The sequence below is a fragment of the Haliaeetus leucocephalus genome, unplaced genomic scaffold, assembly GCF_000737465.1.
Source record: "Haliaeetus leucocephalus isolate CR32 unplaced genomic scaffold, Haliaeetus_leucocephalus-4.0 Scaffold450, whole genome shotgun sequence".
In the NCBI taxonomy this organism is placed as follows: Eukaryota; Metazoa; Chordata; class Aves; order Accipitriformes; family Accipitridae; genus Haliaeetus; species Haliaeetus leucocephalus.
In genome coordinates, this window is record NW_010972886.1 from 1,530,738 (window position 1) to 1,552,250 (window position 21,513).

Below are 21,513 nucleotides of genomic sequence, written 5' to 3' on the forward strand. Positions count from 1 at the left end.
TTTCTGAATGAAAAAAATTATTTAGGAATCTAATACTAAATATACACAGGGACTTTGTCAGCTATCTACAATTTTAGGCAATATTATCTGATACTGAATTGTCCGACACAGAGGTGTAATGTCCTGAACAGTAGTGCAGTCCCTTAACACTCAGTATCTGCCTATAAAGTTGCGCAGGCACCTCATTTTTTTTCATTGATGCTGATGTGTTTCTTCTGGGTTTTTGTCACACTCCCAGGTGCTCCTTGGTATACCTCCAGCAGGATGTTGAGCCACCTCTGCTGATCCTCCTTGGGGTCCAGGGCAGTCTGCTATTCACAAAGCACATCTGCCTGGACAGGCCCTCCCAAAATGAGACCCAGGGATAAGGCTGCAGGGGACTGAATTAGAAAGGAGCAAGAGGGGACTGGGGCCATGTCCCCGCAGGGTTCATCAGGCGGTGGAGACCCTGGGGAGTGCAATGGCCCTTACCCACTGCCCACGCCAGGGACAGCCTTTCCAGCCTCTGATTTTTCATCTGAAGGTCTGACCTTGTCCACAATATTGAGGGGCCTCTTCACCCTCCTCTTAGCAATTTCTTACCCTCTGAGGTAGCTGCTGGCCAAAGTCATTGGTTCCTGTGAATGCCATCTTTAGGTATCCAATGTTTGCATTTTACAGGGAACTTGGATCTGACAAACATCATATTCAAGAGGCACCTAACATGACTCAGGACCAGCCAGGAGAAGCTTGTTCTACTATGGTACATTGAGATAATCCTTCAGATACCTTGCCTCTGTGTGACTACTGAACCCCTGTCTCAACCTTCAAATGAAAAGTCACCGGGCAAAGAGCATAGCTAAAAATTCCCACTACTTGCTTAGCCCTCAGAGTCTATCTTTGGGGGTGTTTTTTTAGGAAAAAAATGTGCAGCATTATCCAAATACAAGGTGGGGCTTGTACAGTTCCCAGGGAAAGATGTCCCATTCTCACAGTCCTGTTCTTGTGGAATTAATACATGCAGCAAAATACCTATGACTGAGGAGAAGAAACAAAATGCCTCATTGTTTTTTAGTATTTTCCATGTTTCTATTTAAATAATAAAATGGGTAAATCAGTACATCTTTCAGTGAATTTAAAGAATTATTATGTGCATAAAAGAGTGGCACATATCTCTGTAGTTACTGTTTCTGAGAGACAATCACTTATCATTGGATTACAAGTTCCTTTGGGGTTAGTGAGAGGGAGGGAAATGAATTTTCTTGGTATTCAGCAACTTAAACAGGGTATAAAACTACTACTATCTTTCCCATTGCAGCCTAGTACCTGAAGAGGGGATATGTTTAGGAAGAAGTCACCCTGAATTTGTTGCCTCACCCATCTGATAAACCCTAGATGTACTGAATTACCACATGCTGTCTGCTTACACAGTGTGAAACATGTCCCTGTCCCAGCAGGATGCTTAGGGTAAGCACCAGTGAGTGGCTGTGGTCAGAAACAAGGATCTGCACAGACAGTTGTATGAGCCCTGACAGCCTGCTCTACAGACCACACAGGGGCAAAGGCAAATAGCACAAACTCCAAACTTCAGTGCCTCCTGTTAGAATATCCTTATCACTTGATGGTGACATTGCACTGACTTGTGTTTCTGCAAGGTTGAAAATCAAATGCCGGCTTGTCTGGAAGAGTTCTGAACTTTGTGTCAATTAATGCATAGGAGAGTTTATTGTGCCTAATTAATGCATTAATTAATATTTTACCTGTGCTTAGAAACATGTACCTAGAGTGGGAAACAGGAAAACTTCATAAGAGATGAGGGAAGTATTTTACTGGAAGATGTGAGGTTCCAAAATGTATGGGTTTCAAAGAGCTATTGTTGCCTAAAAGAAAACATTGTATTTGGTTGTGTTCCACTTACTCATTTCTTCCCCTTCCTTTGTATGAGTTGGGCTATTTACATGAAAACATCATCTCTGTTCCTTAAGAGTTCATCTGCTGTTTGTTCCCTGCCTGAAGTCAAAATAATGCTATGTTTGTGAGATTTTAATCACCTCTACTGCAAACAATTATGAAATTATAAACAGAAGATTATGACTTCAAGTGGGAACTAAGTGGCAGGAGCTGATGAACTCTTAAAAGCAAAGATCCTGTTATCATGCAAATGCTTCCAATAATGAAGAAAATGAAGCAAAAATCATGTAAAAAATCTAAATACGAGCATCTGAATCATAGACAGCAGTGGGTCTTTCAGACAGGATAATGGTAGTTGAAATGATTTCCTAATAAACTTATAAAGCCATGCTAGCAATTATTATTTCATTACATATCCATTTTTGCATCTGTAATATTTCTTTTTCATCAGCAGGATTTTGTTTTGAAAAACAGAATCCTACCAGAGCCTACCTTTTTTTTTAACAGAATCCCATCATTTTCTGTCGATAGCGCATGTTTTCACACCTCTTATTGGTTTATGGCAGTTACCTCCAAGGAAAGCAAGGCATGCATGGTTTATACTACAGCTTCCCTCTCCTTCCAGCTGAACAGTGCTGAGGAGGTCAGGAACAAGCCTGAAATGTTCAGCTTCAGGCATACCAACAGAAGCCAGCAAGCCTACGTGTGTGCCAACACCGGCACAGCAGCAGCACGGGTGTTCTCCAAACACCCCCTTTGCCTCAGCTGTGTGGATTGCCGACAGAGGGAAGGGCTCTCCCCCAGACTTGCTGTTTTATCTCCAAGGCGGGATATATGGAGAAAAGCATTTGACACAGAACTACCTTCTCAAAGATTTGCAGTGATGCACCATCAAATGCGCAACCACTCCCCTGTGTTTCACTGCTTTTCCTCACAAGGAATGATTGCAAGTGTTCTGCTTAGCATATCTGTGCAGGTTTCATTGATACTGCTCTCTCCTGATTGACGTCGGCTTAGCAATGCTGGTCAGCTGAGCAACAGCACTGCCCAGAGAGACCTGCTGTTCTCCTGCGGGTTGTGAATTTGGATTGCCCTGAGAATCCCTAGCAAATCCTGACACATCCACTTAAAAAGCTGCTAGTTCCCAGAATGCTCTTTGAACTGGACTCAGCCTTTGTAATAAGTAGCTGGATATTTATGGCTGTCACTGAATTCTATGTGCTGTTTAGGGACCTCTGCACAAGATTCCTCTAAACTTGTTTTATATATTTTTGGAGTGTGTTTTATTTCTGGCAGCCAGGCTGCTGGCCTGAAAGACCATTTCAGAGATTGCAGTCACTGCTGGCATAAGAATGGGAGGACACTAACAGCTGGAGACACCTCCAAGGCCAGAGTCTGGTAGAGGTGATCTGGTCCACCAAAGGTGATCCACATGAGGACTGAGGCGTAGCCCAGGCTCCAGGGGGCAAAACTGGTCATAGCAAAGGTAAAGTTGCCAAAAGAAACCTACGTTAATATCAACTCTCTATGTAAACAGACAGTGTTTTGACCACTGAAGTCCTGGTATACATATAATTGCCTGAAAGTTAAAGTGCCTGTAAAGCAGGATGGAGCCAACATTAAGGATATGGCAGACATTACTCACACCATGATTTTTTATGATGGCATGGTAATCAGGTGAAAATGGACGTTTCTCCAGAATTGCAGTTTGAGAAAATGGCTGATATTTGTCAGATGACAGGGTTTCAGTATATTTGTTTTGCTAACTGAAGCTTCAGTTACTCAACACATAATTGCATGCCATGTGATGAGAGCAACACAGACTACAAAAACAGCTTCCAAATGCTAAAATCAGACATTGAGTGAAATTTGTCACCTCAAAGGACTAGCAGAAGATTCAGTAAGACTTGCTTTGGTAATGTTTGCTAGCTTGCCTGAAGTCTCATCCTCCAGGAAGAATAAATGCATAAAAATTCAGGTTTTATTTTTCAAGTACATTTCTAGCTTTGTGTTGCAGAGAAAATCTTGAATATATTACTCAGGTGTACTTTGAAAGTGCCTAAATCAGAAATCTAATACAATAAAATTACTTTTCAATATCTCATGGAGAGGAAGGAACACATTTATCTCCACAGTTTATTTCAGTGCTAGATTGCTGAGACTGAAAGCTGTGGAACTTCAGCCACATTTACACAATAATTTGAAGATTTTTGTGGAATTTCACCATACTCTTTGCTGCGTAAAGTTTGCCTTCAGTTTGATACATTTAATAGATCTTAACTAAGCCACACCAAGATCTTCAAAGGGCATGTATTTGAAAGCACATGCAGTTATGTCATGTAAAGCCTTCGTTCAGCTATAGAAGCATTTAGATATCTGCATGTTATTGTGCTTTCTCTGAAGACTATATGCCAACAAGAAATTTCATGCCATCGTTTACATCTTACATATTCTTTCTGTAAAGCTCCTTTGCAAAACTCACAGACCTGAACGAAGAAACTATTCCAGTTTTGGTCATAGTCAAGACAATGCTTTTTATATTCGTGTTGCTCAACCTTGTAATTTAATGGTAAGTCTTACAGGTTTGGCTTGTTTAAGACAATAGATCATATTAGAAAATCAGCTTTAAAAGAAAAAAATCTTTCCTGACCACCATTGCTCAATACAAAAAATTAATTGTACTCTGAGGGTACAGAAATGCAAAAGTTAAATAAAATGTATTATTCTTTAATAGCCTAACCATTTCTAAGTCAGCAGCATGAATTTAGGGACCTAACTCAATGTGACGCTTTAATTTTACGCTTAACAATACTTCTTAGGTACATGGGGTTTTTCTGTTTAAATATAGTGTTAGGGTTTTTTTAAAGATCAGCAAAATTCCTCCTATTCTTCCTGAGATATGGAAGCATAAAACACACACACACATTTTACCTACTGCAAAGTTTCTTTTCCTAGTGCTTTCTGTAGAAATAATTGAAGGTAGAATGGATATACCTTTTATGTAGAAAGACATTAATGCTTTCCATGAGCTTCCTATTTAAGATTCTAAAAGAGATAACAAATAGACAACTACTTCTAAATGCAGTGATTGTGGCACCTTTGGGATGCTAGCATTTCCTAACCATTCTCAGCCTTTTTTACCATCACTGCTTCTTTTTCTCTTCTAAGGCCATACAGTGTACAAGCTGTGTTTTTAATAATTTTGCTAGGTTCATAATACCAGCATGATGTTTTAATGAAGATTCAAGCAGTAAAGAGGTACCAGGCCAACTATTTTCACTGATACACATAGCAAAGTGAGATATACAGCAATGGAAATTATTTTTTTTTTCTTCACAGTCTTTGTTGGAGGTTATTGCAACCTGTGAATGCCACACTGTGATTGTACAGCAATAGACTTCTATCATTCTCTGCTGCAGGAAACAACCAGTGCACTGTAACAGACATACTTCTCTATTATCCCTGTTTAGTGTCTCCAGCCAAAAAGCAACAACAGCAGTTCATCCTTGGTCAGGTCCCAGTTGGGACTATGTAATTACCATTGTGGTGGATCAGAGGCAATTAATTTTATTCCTCTTGCTTTAAAAAGCAGCAATCAAAAGAGGGGGATGGTGAGGCTTTTAATGCCAGAATACAGTCCAACACAGAGGTTACACAATTGAAATAAGAAAATGTCAAGCAACAGAAAGTTAAAATAGCACTACCTCAGCTGGCTTGCAGTGGCAGATCACTGTGGGGAACAATGCCGGTTTATACTCTCTAAAGATCTATTGCAGATTTCCAGCAGTTCAGACATTGCTATTACTAAACCATATTTTTTATTAAACTCATCACAAAGTGCAGTCTTTTCTACTACAACAAGCTTTGTTGCTCGATTGTTCTTAGTCAAATCTCAGACTAGGAGATGACAATGTAGCCTTCTTGGATAAGTGTGAGTCACCACAGCTATCGTTCTTCAAGGTGCTTTTTTACACCAATCCCCAATAACAATGGTTTCACTCTGAGAAAAAGATTTCTGAGGAGCAAGATCAACCTGCGAGAGGTTTGTCCAGCTTGTTTCCAGGCTCATATTGCATTTCATTTTCAAAACAAGAAATCAACCACAGTAATAAATCCTGTCTGTCACCACATCCCTCATTTGCCATATGTACTAGTTGTAAAATAATTTGGACAATACGTAAGTTACATCCTTTCAAATGTCCACTGAACTCTGTACACCAAAAACATACTGCTCATGAAGGGAAGGTAATAAACATAGAGGGCATCTGTTGCTTGTGATGCACATCGAGATGGTTGAGTAAGCTGTCAGTGAAAACCATCAAATTTCTGCCTGTCCTCAATGAATTCCCAGCAAAGAAATAAAAATTCCTTGAAAGCCGGTCTACAGGTTGCCTTGTCCTCTTTCAAAAACAATGTCCAGAAAAGAATGTCCTGTATGGGTAAGAGAATGGTAGGTTTGTTAGACATGTTTCCAAGGAAGAGACATTCTAAAATGTGATATAAGAAACTATCTTAGACCTAGTAAACTGTTGTAATATCCTTTGAAACAATGAACTCCTTAATCTGACAGCAAAAGTATATGCTAGCTCTGACCCACTATGGTGCTCTTGAAAAAGAGACTGCAATAAAAATGATGTACATGCTTTGCTAAATGATCCATTTCTGTTCAGATAACAAACCTCTCTTAACATCTAAAAACGTTATCTCATCTCTTTTGAAACTGAATGGGCTTGTCAATAGACTCTTGCAAGGGTGAATTGACTCAGGCTATTTTGAAGAAGGTTTATGGGGGGACTCCAGATAAATATGTAGAAAATATGAGACAGGATTAGATTACGTTCTGTCTGCTATATCACACAGCTAATCCATTTATTTATTTTTGCCTTATTTTTGGTTTAAGGTTTTGCTTTTTGTTTGTATTGGATGTGGGTTTTAATATTACCAGAGAGCCTGCCAGGTGAAAACATGGATACTTATACTCTAATATTTCAGGCTTCAGGGTTTTTAAACCTCTAGTGTTGGAAGTCATGCGCTTGCCTTACTACCTGACATCACCTAGACAAGGCAAACAACTAAATGCACACTGGTCAGCTATCCTTCAGTGATTCATTTGAAGGTTCTTACTTCATGTGCTCCCCTGTTATGGAGGTCACAGCAAACCACATTAGTAGGGGTAGTACAGAATTGTCACTGCCTTTCAATTTGGGAAGCCAAGTGCCACACTGGCAGCAGGAGGCTGGAATAAGAGAGGAGTTACACCCCTCTGTTGTGGTCAGGGAATCTGTCCCCCAGCCAGGGCCAGCATGAGGAGCAAGACACCTTCCCCACTGATAATCTTGTGCCTGTTTGCTGCGCAATCCACTGCTCACCTGTCATACAGTCCAGGATCTGGGCTACCCCCCGTAGATGACACTGCATGTGGGGAAGTCCTTTTCTTAAACCCTAGCATGCAGTCTTGTCACATGAGACAGTGCATCAACTTGCAAACATCAAGACTTCAGAAAATGAGGAGCACTGTAAGAACAATTGTGCTCGCAATCTTAGGTTTAAGTTATGAGGTGTAATATTACACGTGCAATGTAAGTGGAAAGGTTAAGCTGGACAGAAAATCAAGGCCTTAAATTCATTAGTGGTACTCCGCTCACTACATCTGTTTTACATTGGCATAACACCACTAGACTTTTTCATTAGAGCATTTTTCCTATACATCAGAGCAGAGAGGAACATACTCTTAAGTACACATTCAGACCCAGGGCCAAAGGCAGGGGGAAGGGTTTAGGAGACACTAAGTGTACAAGAACAACATTCAGAAAGTTCTGCCTGGTATGAATGTTAACTTCTCAATGCTTTTGTCAGGAAAGGCTAATACATGTTTAAACCAAGCATACTGGATTATGGAAAACAGAGGTTATGTATATAGCTGTTACACATGCACACAAAAATCCATTATCAAAGCACACATTAACCTGAGCAATCATTTGCTTAATAAGCAGGAGTGATACGAGGGTGGATTGAGGTAGACTGTTTTGCCCTGTGTTACTCATGCATCTCTGGGTAAACAACTTCATATCTCAGGAATAGCCTCAGTTTAGATTCTGTTCTATGTGGTACACCGAGGGTTTGCACTCCAACCTGTTTGTGTCATTTGTGCAGTATACCTCTAAGGGTCCTGGTGGAAATATTGAGGAACCAAAGGCACAAATGCATTTATAATAATATGCAATCTCAATTCCTAGCTATTTGTTGGGGGTTTTTTTCTCAAGAAAATGCTTCAGGTGTTCTGTCTATCACAGTCTACCTTTCTGTTTCTAGAGCAGCATATTCAGTAATGACAGTCTGGCTAAATACCAGCCTACCACAAGGGGAACCTGCTTAATTGCCTGGATTCTGGCTCCATAAAACAGCTTTCACACCTTAAGCTGGACTAGTTCGCATCTGTGGCTGTCAGGTTTCTGGCTTGCAAATGAAGAAATCAGCTGCTCCTTTTCCTTAAACAATACCCAAGGGTACCAAACCTCATGCATAAAGTCAAAACATACAATCTGATTTCCATACAGAATAAGAATAACTTATTTTGTTAATAAGAACTTCTCTAAATTACTGTACCTAGCTTTTTTCTTTTTTTTTTTTTTTATACACAGAAGATACTATAACATGGTACTGAGGAGGAATTAAATCAGACTTCTACTTAAAATTTAAATTACACCACTTTTGTACCCAATCTGACTGTAATCTCAATTATGTCATCTGGATCCATTCAGACTTTTTACTAACTCTATTTTGAGTGACATGTTTGAGTAATTTATATTTTTTTTAATAAACAAAAGGTATTACGAAAAGCCCAGCTCATGGCAACATACAGTCCAAAAACTATCAACCAGCTAAAAATCCTGCCTTTCAAAGATTATTTTACCCTCATACAACTTTCCTCTTTAAACATAGACTTGAGTCAAGGTAAACCAATTTCTTTACAGTAAACATGAATGTTAAATAACTACAAAGCTGCAGTTTTTTGAAAGGAAAGTGAATGCTCTTATAAATCATAAAAGAGGTTTGCTGGAATCAGATGTTCTATTACAGAAAAAAACCCTGCATGGCCTACTTTACCTTTCCCCATACAAATTATTTTTCAAATAAAAGACTGTGTACACTCTTCTACATTTAAAAGATACTACTATATTCAAAGAACATTAAGGATGGCAAGTTAATCCCTTAATAATAAAAAATGTTGGAAATCAGTTTTTTTCTACTTTAGATTGTAAATCAAAGTCCATCACTGTGGGAGCTGAATAACTTCCATAAAAAATCAATATCAATACCAAAATCCTCACAGATTTTATAGCATTTTCATACTTACCTGCTTTGACATCAGAATTTTGCCTGTACATTATTAATTCAACTGTGTTGTTTATGTGTATTGATGATACAATCTTTAATTAGGTAATTACCCAGTATTTTTCAACACAGTGCACAAGATGACTGGCTCTCTCTTCATGAGCAGCTAATCAATATTTCTTCTTATCCTCCCATTTATCGTGTAGTTCTGACCTTATTTATTCCAGAGTCTCTTCACTCAGCAGAATAATATTTATTTCTCAGTAGATTTCTGTGATATGGCTGTCACCGTAATAGGACTCAAGGTAAATAATTCATCTTTGCAATATCCTCAGCAGGTAAAACCTTTGGAGAATTAAGGCCTAGGGAACAATTACTCTCTGGTAGGATCTGAAAGTCTTTTTCTCTTGACCGTCCTTCTGGCCCACGCTTTTGGACTTCCATCAAAACCGCAGAATGGGAAAGAAGAAGTGGAGGAGTGGCACATGTCTAGGTCCTGTTCAGTGTGGTAGCCATGCCTTTGGACCTGGGAGCTGGAAAGTTTTTTGTGTTCCACAGTATAAACTTGACCAGAGACAAAAGGTCTGACATTTGCTCTGATTTTATGTGCACAAATGTAACAACAGATTTCTGTAGCTTTTCCTAATTCTTTAGCATTTCACCAAAGAAGCTTAGCTGGGCAATAGCTCAGATTAAAAGGGAAAGGTAAAAAGTGTAAAGTGGTTCACTCTCTTGGAAGATGGGAAATGTGACTTGAGCCTGCACAGATCTTCCTCTTGCAGACAACAGCTCGAGCCCCTAGGTCATCACATGAAAAGAATATGACCTACCCATCATCACTGTTTGAAGAGAAAAAGTTCTGTCCTCTGAAACAAAGGCAATCTAAGGCAGCCACAGTAAAATAAATAGTAGATAAGTACATGCCAAACTGAGCTCCAGAACATCAAAAGTGGAAGCTATGAGGAAAACTGTGGTGCTGTATAACTTTAAGTTGTTATGTCTTTAAATGTTCAATTGTTTATGAAATTTTAGGACAGAAATTAATAGAAGGATTAAAAACACATTTTAAGTGTTTTTCCATTCAGTGGAGCCCATTGCGAAACGGAAGAGACACAAATATGTATGTATGTCCTTCTTTCCACTGTTGACATGAAGAGCAGAATGCTTTGAGATAAGAACAAGTAGAGGGAACATACACTTTCCTCGTGTGCCTCTACAAAGTTCCAGATGACCTTCACATCCTCTTACACAGCTTTGGGAATATAGAGTTCTTGGGCTCATGTCCTGAATACTAGGCATTTCTTCATCGTTCAGAGCAACTGGAAAAATAAAAGTTATTAATTAGTCCTTCACATAGAATTTCAAAACCTTCCAGACCCTGAGTTTCAAAATTTGAAATGTACATGGAAAGAAGTTTGAAATATTTTCTAAAATTTGTACTGTCTCCTACTACCTATGTTTCATGGTTTTTTTTAATTTGGAAGCTTAAGCATGGAAATTTCAGAAGGTGAAGATCAGTTTTTTATGTGCCTCATTTACTTTGCAGTGCTAGTTCTAAATGGTCAGCAACAATTTTTAGCCGATGACCAACAACTAAAAACCTGGGGCAAGTAAAATATCCACTAAAGTTCACAGAGGAATTTAGACCTTACTTTAGCAGCTCTAGCCACTGTGACATTCTTCTAGTATGAAAAACTTAGTTTCTCACTTACAGACCAAGAAGTACATCTTATTGATTTTCCACAGCAGAAGCAGAAGGAAATGAAGGTCTAGAAGGAAAATAAATTCTTATATGACCATGTACACTGCACATGGTACTTCCAGATTTTCAGACAATTGGCTTATATAGATCACCATCTCCACAGCATGTTAAACATGCAGCTTTCAGCTATAGGGATAAATGGAGGAGGTAGAAGCAATGAAGCTGCAGTTTATGCACAGATTATCTTTAGTTTAGCAAGAAATCAACAAACTGTACGTCTGAATTCTTCTGCCCTAAATCTACTTTGGTCTGAAAACAAACCATTAGAAGTCAGTTTTCTTTCTCTTTATTCTCACAACTTGACAGACTGAAGAAAATGAAAGACAGAAAATGTCTGTCTTTTTTTCCTTCCTCTTTTTCTTTTTCAATTTCTTGTATAAAAGGAAAAAATGAAAGCCCAATAAATATAGCTGAGGGAATGATGCCTGAGTTGTTGCTACACTGCACATATTCTTATAGCCTTCTAAATCGTAAAATGTTAACAGCAAAACTAAATCTTGACATGTTGATAGCTAAAACCATACTGCAATATGGCACATCAATTGCCTGTTATGTTTTTGAGGACCAAAAAATATTCTCTTCTGTACCATTAACATAAATCAAACTGGTTAAATCACTTTAATACTCCAGGTGCCTTTTTTTTTCCCTCAGATGGCACAATGGTTGATGTCAGTGCTAGTGGCAGAGGGGGGAGCAAAGAGGAGGGGGAAGGGAAATCAGATAGACTGTAGATTTGCAGAAGGGTTCCGTACACAAATCAAGCTCAATAAGCTTGTCAGATGAACATTTCACATTAAACAAAATAATAACCTGCCATATGATTTTAAACAGCTTTTTTTTTCCTTTTTTTTTTTTCTTTCCCAGGTTTCAGAAGAGCAATGCAGGGCTGTAAGTACAGTACCACAGCTGCATTTCTCAAACTCAGAGAAAACATTTGAAAGCCTCCGTACCTTTGGTTCTTGCCAGATGTTGATTCTGAGAGGAGAAAAAGTATCATGTTTTTCCAAAACTTCGACATGGGTGAATTATAGCTAGTGCAAAACAAACAAATAAATATAAATAAAATGTCTAGTTCTGCCTCTCTGGAAAATTACTGTGCACAAGTAACATTTCCTGACCCAGCAGAAAGATATCAATTAAAATAAAATAAATAGAAATACCACAACATGCCCATTTGACAATTGACTGCTTTCGATGTTTGGAGGGCTAAATCTCATGCTTTAAGTAACCAAGTTAAGACCTCAGCATCCTCTCTGCTAAGCACCAGTAACTGATTTTTCTCAAGCCAGACTCTAATAAACATGTAAGTCTCTGATGGTGGCAAAAGCTCATGCTGGAATTCCTCTACTCAGCAAAGGAATGGAGCTCATAACATCTCAGGGTTCATTCAAGGTAATCTGTCTATGAACTTGTTTTTTCAGGAGAAACTCTGTTTCGTGAGCTGCCTCAATTTCAGACCACTAAAAGTGTAATTAACAGTAATGGAGTGACTAGACCTCATTTGCTTGATGAGTGCACAGTCCACCTGATGCCCATTCTTATACTAGGGTTTACTGCTGTGTTCAAACATGATTATACAGGTTAGCGGCTGAGAGATCTGGGTTCATTTCTGCCATTGTTTATATATAATCTTGACTTTTGTTTTAGCATCTGTGCCTCAGTTACTCCTGACTGTAAAGAAAAGGTGAAAAAGCCCCAAACTATGCAAATCACTTCGAGTTTTGTGAATAGGGGAGTCTTTGCTGTATGTACAGAGCATTAGCCGATTCATTCTCCAGTATAATTAGGTTGCTTGTAGCTAATTCTCTTTCTATCACGATGTATTACAAAACTGTTATTAAAGACCATATTTCTGAATGCCTTTAAGAAATTAGGTTCTGGTTCTGTTCATACTGAATTTGATGGCAAATTTCCCATTAAATTCATTGGTTCAGGATCACAGCTTAATGAGCATAATTCTTTGAGTCTGCTCTTGGTATAACAAAGCGTTTTCATTATACTGTGGTCTTTGTTCATTGCAATATTCAAGATATAGTCAATATATCATTAAAAGAAACTCATTAAATGTGTAACTACATTCAGAGTGACTCAGATTAAGATTTTAGTATAAGAGATACTGTAACAGAAACAGTGTATATTTGTACATGAAGGAGAACTCAGATACAGAACTATTTGTTGAAAGAGTACCTCAATTCCTCAATCTCTCTTGTCTATAAATTGCATTCATAATTGACAGCTCATTAACAACTCATTATGGATACTGAATATTGCACAAACAGACGAAGTGCAGCAAAGGATACAAAAATTGAATTCATGAAAGGGAAAACAGGGAGATATTTTTCAATTGAAGAGTATGACTTCATTAATGGCATTTGGGTTCTTTTTTCTGCATTTGAATTGCCAAAAACAGATCTAGTGATAACTACCACTTCTCAGTACCTGAGGAAAAATGTGTATGCCCTACGTAGATAATAGACCAGCTGTATAACCTTGGAGTGCCTGCTTTCCACAGACTACAAGATTTAGGAATTACAAATTAGTAAAATTCTGTTAAAGTGGATATAAAGCAAATAGGAATTCAGTAACTCTTTCTGCATCATCTGTGGAATGAGCTCAGTAGCCTTCGTAGTGCAGCCTAATACTACTGCTTCTTTACACCAACAGGCCTCAGAAAGTTACAGTGACACTCAATACATTGCCATTTGACCTGTGTCTTTATTCATCCACCTATCAACTGCATTTTAATTATTCTATTTCACAGGAAAGTCAGTACCAGAGGAAAATTGTTATTCTTCTAGTCCATGAGATCACACATAGCCTGATAGCTCCAGGGAAGAAGGCTAACACATCTTCCCCATGTTCTAGTATCATTTCAGAGGAGACATTGATACTGCAGATACACTGGAAGCCATGGATTACACAGCTCCACAATCATTAATCAATACAATAGGATCAATGACTCCTGCCAGACGGTAACACCAATACTTCAGATTATTTAAATTAGGAAATATATCATTCTTCTGCAGTAATATAAGTAACAGGAAAGTATGAAGTAGTCAAAGCAGAACTCTTAAAAAAATCCAGGAATTAGCACAGAAAATACTGTGAAGACGAAACGTTATATTCCTATCTACAAGCAAAGGAATTAGAACTTTATAAGAATTATGCATGTTCAGTGTCTTAGAGATTATTTTTTATTTCACTACACTTTATGACAAGATCTATTTTGTACAAGGAAAATTAAGAGGTGATACATTTCCTTTTTTCTTCCTTCAGGGAAAGCCCAAAGCTCCATTGTGTTACACTCTGTAGGTGGAGCTTCTGTCCACAGAGAGCTCTGCAGGAAGCACTGCCTGAAGATATTTGGGCATGCAGAAATGACAATCTTGAGTGTGCGTCAGTTTTCCTCTGTAAATTTCTGAATGGATTTATCCTCCTTGAAAGAAGATTCTCCTGGGTTTGAAGAACCTCCTTGATTTTCCCTCCGCCAGATCTAGCTCTGCACTGAACTCAGCAAGGAGCAGAAAGTTGTAACAGAGCATTGTCATGCCAAAACTGGAAAAATTAATACCTGTTCACAGGCATCTTAAAGGCTCTTTTGCCTCCTAAGTAAAAGATGTAACATGCATTCTTTAAAGCATGTGCCAAGACAGGTGAAAGAGGATCCTAAGAAAACTAGACAAACTTAAATTCATGAGGTAAACATTTAAATCATTATTTTCAACATTGTTACATAGAAAGACAAGTGAAGCTGAAGATCCCTCTACGTGGCTATCTGTTGAAATCCACTTAATTTCAAGAATGAAATGTTTGTGTAAATGTATAAATACTGTTTCACACAGAAACTTTGATATTTCAGACAAGAAAGATTTCACTTTGTAATTTTACCAGTCATATCCATGAATTGCGCATGTACTGACAAAATTAACTTAAAGAGAGACTCAGAACTACAAGACTGAAAGATGAGCTAAAGGTGATGGCATCTATATTTCATTTATTTAAAACTGTGTAATAACATGACTTATAATGTCAGTTTTCAAAGGTGTGACTGGCACTCAGACAATGGGAGTTAGACAGCCAGCATCACTGAAAATGTCCTCTGGTGATGAGTCAAATACTTCTATGAAGGCTCCAAAACAATTAATGGTTGTACATGTATGTGTGCCTATTACAACAAAACTCACATTACATTGCAGTCCCATGTCATAGCATTAACAGATAATGAATCACAGATGGAAAACTGTGGAAGACCATATACGGTATGATTTTATTGGTGGTAGGATGCACATGAACAAATTTTTTTAAAATGCAGGAAAGAAAGAAAAAAAACAAGCAACTTTATATACAATGCTTAAACTTCATTTATTTTAATGAACCCTGGGTGTCACATTCTAATTGGTGTGAAAATGGAGAATGACAGTCCATGGGAACTAAAGCTTTGATGAATGCCTCAGTCTGGCCATACAATGAATTGGAAAAGTTTTGATTTTTCCCTGCCAAGGTTCTCAACAGTAGATATTTATGAAAAATGTGGATATAGATTTGGAACTATCAATTGAACATCATTTAAAGCTTTAGATCATCCAAAAAGGCCATGAGAATGTGTGCACTTGTTCCTGGAAATGTTTGTTGGTGAAATTCCCTAAAAAGTGTAACAGCAAAAAGTGGTGTTGATAATTTTTTATAAAATGAGAGCATTCCTTTCCTTTGCCTTAAACCCCCCAAATTCCTATGCTCACTCTAAAAACTCTTTGCAACCAGATTGCTGTGCAGACATTCATATTTTTTCCAACTAAGATTAGGTCAGCATTTCTGTTCTAAGTTGCTATCTTCAGTGACAACCAAAACTAATAAGTCATTCTTATATATGTATTCCAGGCTGAATTTTAGAAAACCAATTTCAATCTAAAATTAACACAGATTTTTTATCCAGTTTGTTTAAGTATTCTGTATTTTCAATGGGTAATTTTTTTGCTGACACCTGCTGCAATGTACATGAAATCAACAGGGGAAGACGAGGAAACCCAGGTACTTTGTATTCTGAAAGGAAATTACCCATTTTTCTCTACCTTTCAAAAGCTTTGCCAGTCAGAAATACCCAAAGACAACCCTTTTTGATTAGTGGGAAAATAAGTATCTTTTAAAAGTCTTTACATCTAGTGTAGTGGCTTTTTCTGGAAGACAGGTTATTGAAAATTGTGTAGTCATTACCATTAAATGGCTGTGTTATACACTAGGTCAGATTAATTATTCCTTCTGGCTTTAGAAATATAATCAACATAGGAATAAGGGGCAAATGTTAAATATGTATTTTGTTTTATGATTGTTATGTTTCTAGAGTGTTGATCAACCTATATTACAGTAGAAACAGAAATTCCTTCATATTTTGCAGAAGTTGTGGACCTTGGGAGACCAAAATATCAGAAGTTCTACCCCTAACTGTCGCACTGTTTTGTAATGGTTAATTTGTAATAATATTAAAAAAACACACGGGGGGGGGGGGACAACAAGAAAATATTATCCAGACACTTGTTCTAGATTTTGTTCTAAATACTGGCTAACTTTTTTTCACAGAAAAGTCAACTTCTGATTCAGTTATCTTCAGTTCAATAACTGTGTCTTTAGGTTTAAGACTATGCTGAACTCTCTTAAATCAGTGGAACCCTTTTATGTCAGTGATTTTTAAAAAAGTTCAGGTTTTACATGGTGTATCAAAAAGCAAAATGTGACGTATTTCATGAGGCACTTTTTGTGACAGAGGGAGAGTGTCCAAGCAGACAGAGTGTCTGCAAAACACCCTGTGTCCAGCCAGTGATTGTCTAAATTAGCAGAGTGCAGCTCAGTCATCATAACTGCATCAAGAAACACAGATAATATCACACTATAGCTTATAATATGTCAGAAGAAAATTTTTAAAATATGATCTGCTTCATCCCAAGAAATAGTCAATTAGTTTATAAACTGCAGAAATGAGATATGAAACTAAGTCAATGATGTATCAAAGCCTATAAGGAAATATGACACTATGCATCAAAATGTGAAGCTGTGATTACTTTCTGCAGCTATGCTCTTTGATAAAACTGCAGGTTAAGTAATTCACTGTTGACTGTTAAAATACCTTATCGTATTTACTGGCACAGCTGGGCAGATATATGTAGCAGGCATGTGGGAATGGAAAAGGAGAAAAGAATACTGCTCAGAGTATTTTAAATGTTCAAGTCATTTATTGAAAAAATAATGGTTTCAGAATTCAGAAAAAAATACCTTCTTTTCCCCCACCCCTGAAGGAGGAGGAGGCTTGGCCACTCTCACTTTTGTATCATTGCCAAAGTGACATGTCCATTCACCTGAGTTTAAGCCACAAGCTCTACACTCTGATAATATCTGTCCTCATAGGCAGATTTTCTTGCTCTGAACAAGCCATCGCTTTGAAGTCCACCTCTCCCAGAAGACCCTGTCAACAAACATATCCTTTACCAGCCTACAGAAAGATGTATTTTTTTAATTAACCACCCTACAACTACCAGAAAACTACATGCCTTCAAGGACTGAATTGATCTAGTGGATCACCCCTTCTCTACCTTGTGGTACCACAAATAGACAGAACAGTGAAATTGCCAAAGGTACCCAATTGAAAATACAATTGAAATAGACAGGGGAAGAAGAGGTAGAAAACTCAACATTCACCCTTTCTGATCTCATCAGTGGAAGTAACTCCACAGTTCATATTTTATTTACCTCGTATGTCTTTTCATTCCCACCCCCGTCATACACAAACACACCACAAACAGATGTGATAATTTAAAAAAGATCCTGATTTTTTTTTTAAATCAATCATTTCTTTATTTGGTAAGGAGGAATCAGAACTTGCCTTGGCAGTAATTATTTGACAGGATGCTGTTCTACTGGCAAATAAAAATGGAGAATGATATTCCCTCCAAAACACAGAATCTCTACTAGATATTTTTAAGGAAATTAGTTTTGATCATCATCCTATATGATGACTGAGTAGTAACTGGTATAGTATTATGGTTTGGATTTAGTATAAGAATAATATTGACAAGACACTGATGTTTTCAGTTGTTGCTAAGTCATGTTTAGACTAAGTCAAGGGGTTTTTAGCTTCTCATGTCCACCCAGCAAGAAAGCTGGATGGGCACAAGAAGCTGGGAGGGGACACAGCCAGGGTAGCTGACCCAAGCTGGCCAAAGGGGTATTCCATACCATGTGACGTCATGCCCAGTATATGAACTGGGAGGAGTTGGCCTTGGAGGGGATCACTGCTTGGGAACTACCTGGGCATCAGTTGGCAGGTGGTGAGCAATTGCATTGTGCATCACTTGGTTTGTATATTCCAATTTTATTATTATTACTATTGTAATTTTGTTATTGTTATTATTATCATTATTAGTATCTTCCTTTCTGTTGTATTAAACTGTTCTTATCTCAACCCACGAGTTTTACCTTTTTCTTTCTGATTCTCTCCCCTATCCCACTGAGGGGTGAGGGGGAGTGAGCAACCAGCTGCATGGTGCTTAGTTGCTGGCTGGGGATAAACCACGACATCCATTTTTGTTACTATAATGCAATGACAAAGTTAGTGATCTTTATAGGAATACATTAACAGAAAAGCAGTTGATGACTTTTTTTAAAATGCACTTAGAATAGTTAGAGGGTTTCCTCTGAATCATTTTCGATTAAGGAAACTAGCTCTTCAGGATACAAGTAAGTACTTGTATTAGGAGTCTTGCAGAAGACAGTGTATTCAGGGAGTTAGAGATCTTGAGCAAGCCACATCTTCTATACTGGGCCTTCTACATAAGGCTTGAGAAACCTGTGTGCTAGCACGAATGACCACAGTATAACCACATGCACATAACAATGTAAGGGAACGTGCTGGAATACCCTGGGTACGCACTGATCCTGGATACAGTTCCTAAGTACATGTAGCTAGATATGGTCTGGTGGGCATTAAGAAAGAGAGAACATTTCTACCTGTCAAGAGAACTTACAGAGTTTTGCTACTGCAGTTATAAGAAGCCACTGTACAGAGGGAGGTTGAACGTCTCCACAGATGGGAATCCTGCATAGCATGCCATGGCTGCCCAACTGGTGTCTGCCTGATGCTGCATAAAATTGGGGTTCCTGCCATCTGAAGGAACATAAGATTGGCTTGCTATCTGTAGTTCTCTTCCTACTTTCTACCTTATTCTATTTGCTGTTCTGCCTTTCGCACAGAGACCCGGAAAGAACCCTGCTCCTCCTCATCCTGGTGCAGAACAGTACCTCCGGCGTTTCAAAATAATATTATACAACCCAAAACTAGCGAATTAAGAGCCAGTCCTCAAACCTTTATGATAAGCCTCCAAGTCTGGAAGAAGACATTCAGAGACATCTTTGGTGACCTTTCTGGGCAGCCTAGAAAGCACATGAGTTGACTACAGGATGTCAACTGGTCCCTTGGGAAAGACAATGTTAAACATCAAGTGAGAAAGGGAAGAAAAAGGGGTTGTCTTGGATTCATTATTTCAACTCACCACATAGGCAAAATGGGAGAGAGCAAGCAGGTGACTTCTCAGATGATAGCTCCTAGCACTGCAGTTGAGGGTCAAAAGAAAGAAGACAGTATCTCAGAGTAATGCTGGACAGAAAATGTCCTCTTTCAACATTTTATTTCATCACAGTGTCACACCATGACTGAGATGTACCACAAAAAGGAAGAGTTGAGTGTGAGGTGTGCAAAGAAGATCCTTTTCTTTGCTATTCTAAAGTAGTTTTAGAATGTAGAAGGGCAAGGATAGCATAATACATCATCAGTAGAGTCTGATGATGAAAAAAAAAGGGGGGAGGAGGGAAGAGAAACTATACTTTTCCAACTATTTATTTGCCTTTGAATTTTTTTAAATTGTCCAAATTCAGGTTAACTGCAAAAACAGAGAAAAAAGCTACTATATTGATTTTGTCTAGTCCAGCAGCAGAAAAAGGCAAGTTCAGACAAAATCTTGGACTGACTAGATTATCTCTGTATGAGAAAAATATGAAATAAGCAGTGCCCTGTATTGTAGCAAATGTGTAGATTAGTTACACAGAAAAGAGTAGAAACACGTTGTGACCCAGGACTGCAAAGCTTTAAGTTCAAAGGTATTAGAAGCTTAACTCCTATTTAAAGCAAGGTTAAGTGACTAAACACTTCAAGGATTTTAGCATGAGAGTCCAAAAGGAGGGCTACATTTATTTGAGGGGATAACAGATACATATACTTGTGAAAGCAGTCCCAGTAATTTTGACTCAGCCAAGTCCCAGGCACACAGGGCTAAATAACAGTTCAGCTGCTGGACTAAACCAGCAATTTTCATGCCAGCGGGGGTGCTAGTTGCTTGATAGCTACAAACAGCTATACTAGATGTTCATCAGGTCTTACACCTTCCTTTGAGAAGAATGTGGGCCAAAGTTTTTGCAGTAAGCTGAGGCCTAACTTTCCTAATATGCTTCTTTTCTAACATACATTATTGTATGCTTAAAAAAACAAATGTAATGGCAGATGTTGCATCTAGTTGCAAATTTTCCAAACTTTCAGAGTGTGAAGGTCAAGACCTTTGTTCTAAAATCACACTTATGATTAGAAAAATGTCTTTTGCTCCCTGACAGAGAGCTGTGGGTCTCAGGAAGTCAGAGACTGATGATGGACAGTACTTCTCCACAGTCTTCAGGAAAGGATAGTCAAAAAGCTAGCTTTGTCCAGGCTTTGGCATGAGGTCAGAATTTGGACCTGCCCCAGGTGCCACAGATGATTTCTAGAGAAAACTCCACATGTTCTTTTGTTTGAGGAAACACTGAACACCATTGAGATGTCTAGAAGAGGGTCTTCAAGTTCTATTCTCATCCACAGCCAGGTGCATAATATGAGACACCATTATAGCTCTTTTAATATAGTAAAGGATCACTCTAGAAATACCTGTGTGCACATGCATGTGAGTTTGTCTTGAGTTGCCTCCAACTCCAGTGACTTTTGGATTTAGTAGCTGATGATTCAGCCAGACTTGACTGAGTAGTGGAGAAAAATATATATTCCAGTAAATTGGGCCTGAAGGATGTGTTGCATTATCAAGTCACGCCATAGTAGAGATTCTAACAATATATATACACAGATAGGAGAAAACTCTTGAACAACTTCAACACCAAGAACCTCTCTGTTAGAGCTCCCACAATTTGGCACCTAAAACCAAAAGAAAGAACACAAAACAGATCTGCAGAATGAGTTTTACAGATTTGTTACTCCCAGAACTACTTGCTTCTTTTGTTATTACAAGGCATTGTTTGTATTTCAAGGTCTGTGGCCCTTCCTCTCTGTTGAGGTGGTAGGACATTAATTCTAGACAGACCATAGATCATTTCCCTTCTGAAACTGTTAAATATTGTTTTCAGATTAAACATTAATCATGAACTCTGAAACTTATTTCAAGGGAAAAATATTTTTCCTGTTTTTTACACCTCACTTCCTCCCTTCAAAGGAGAGAAAAAGCTGC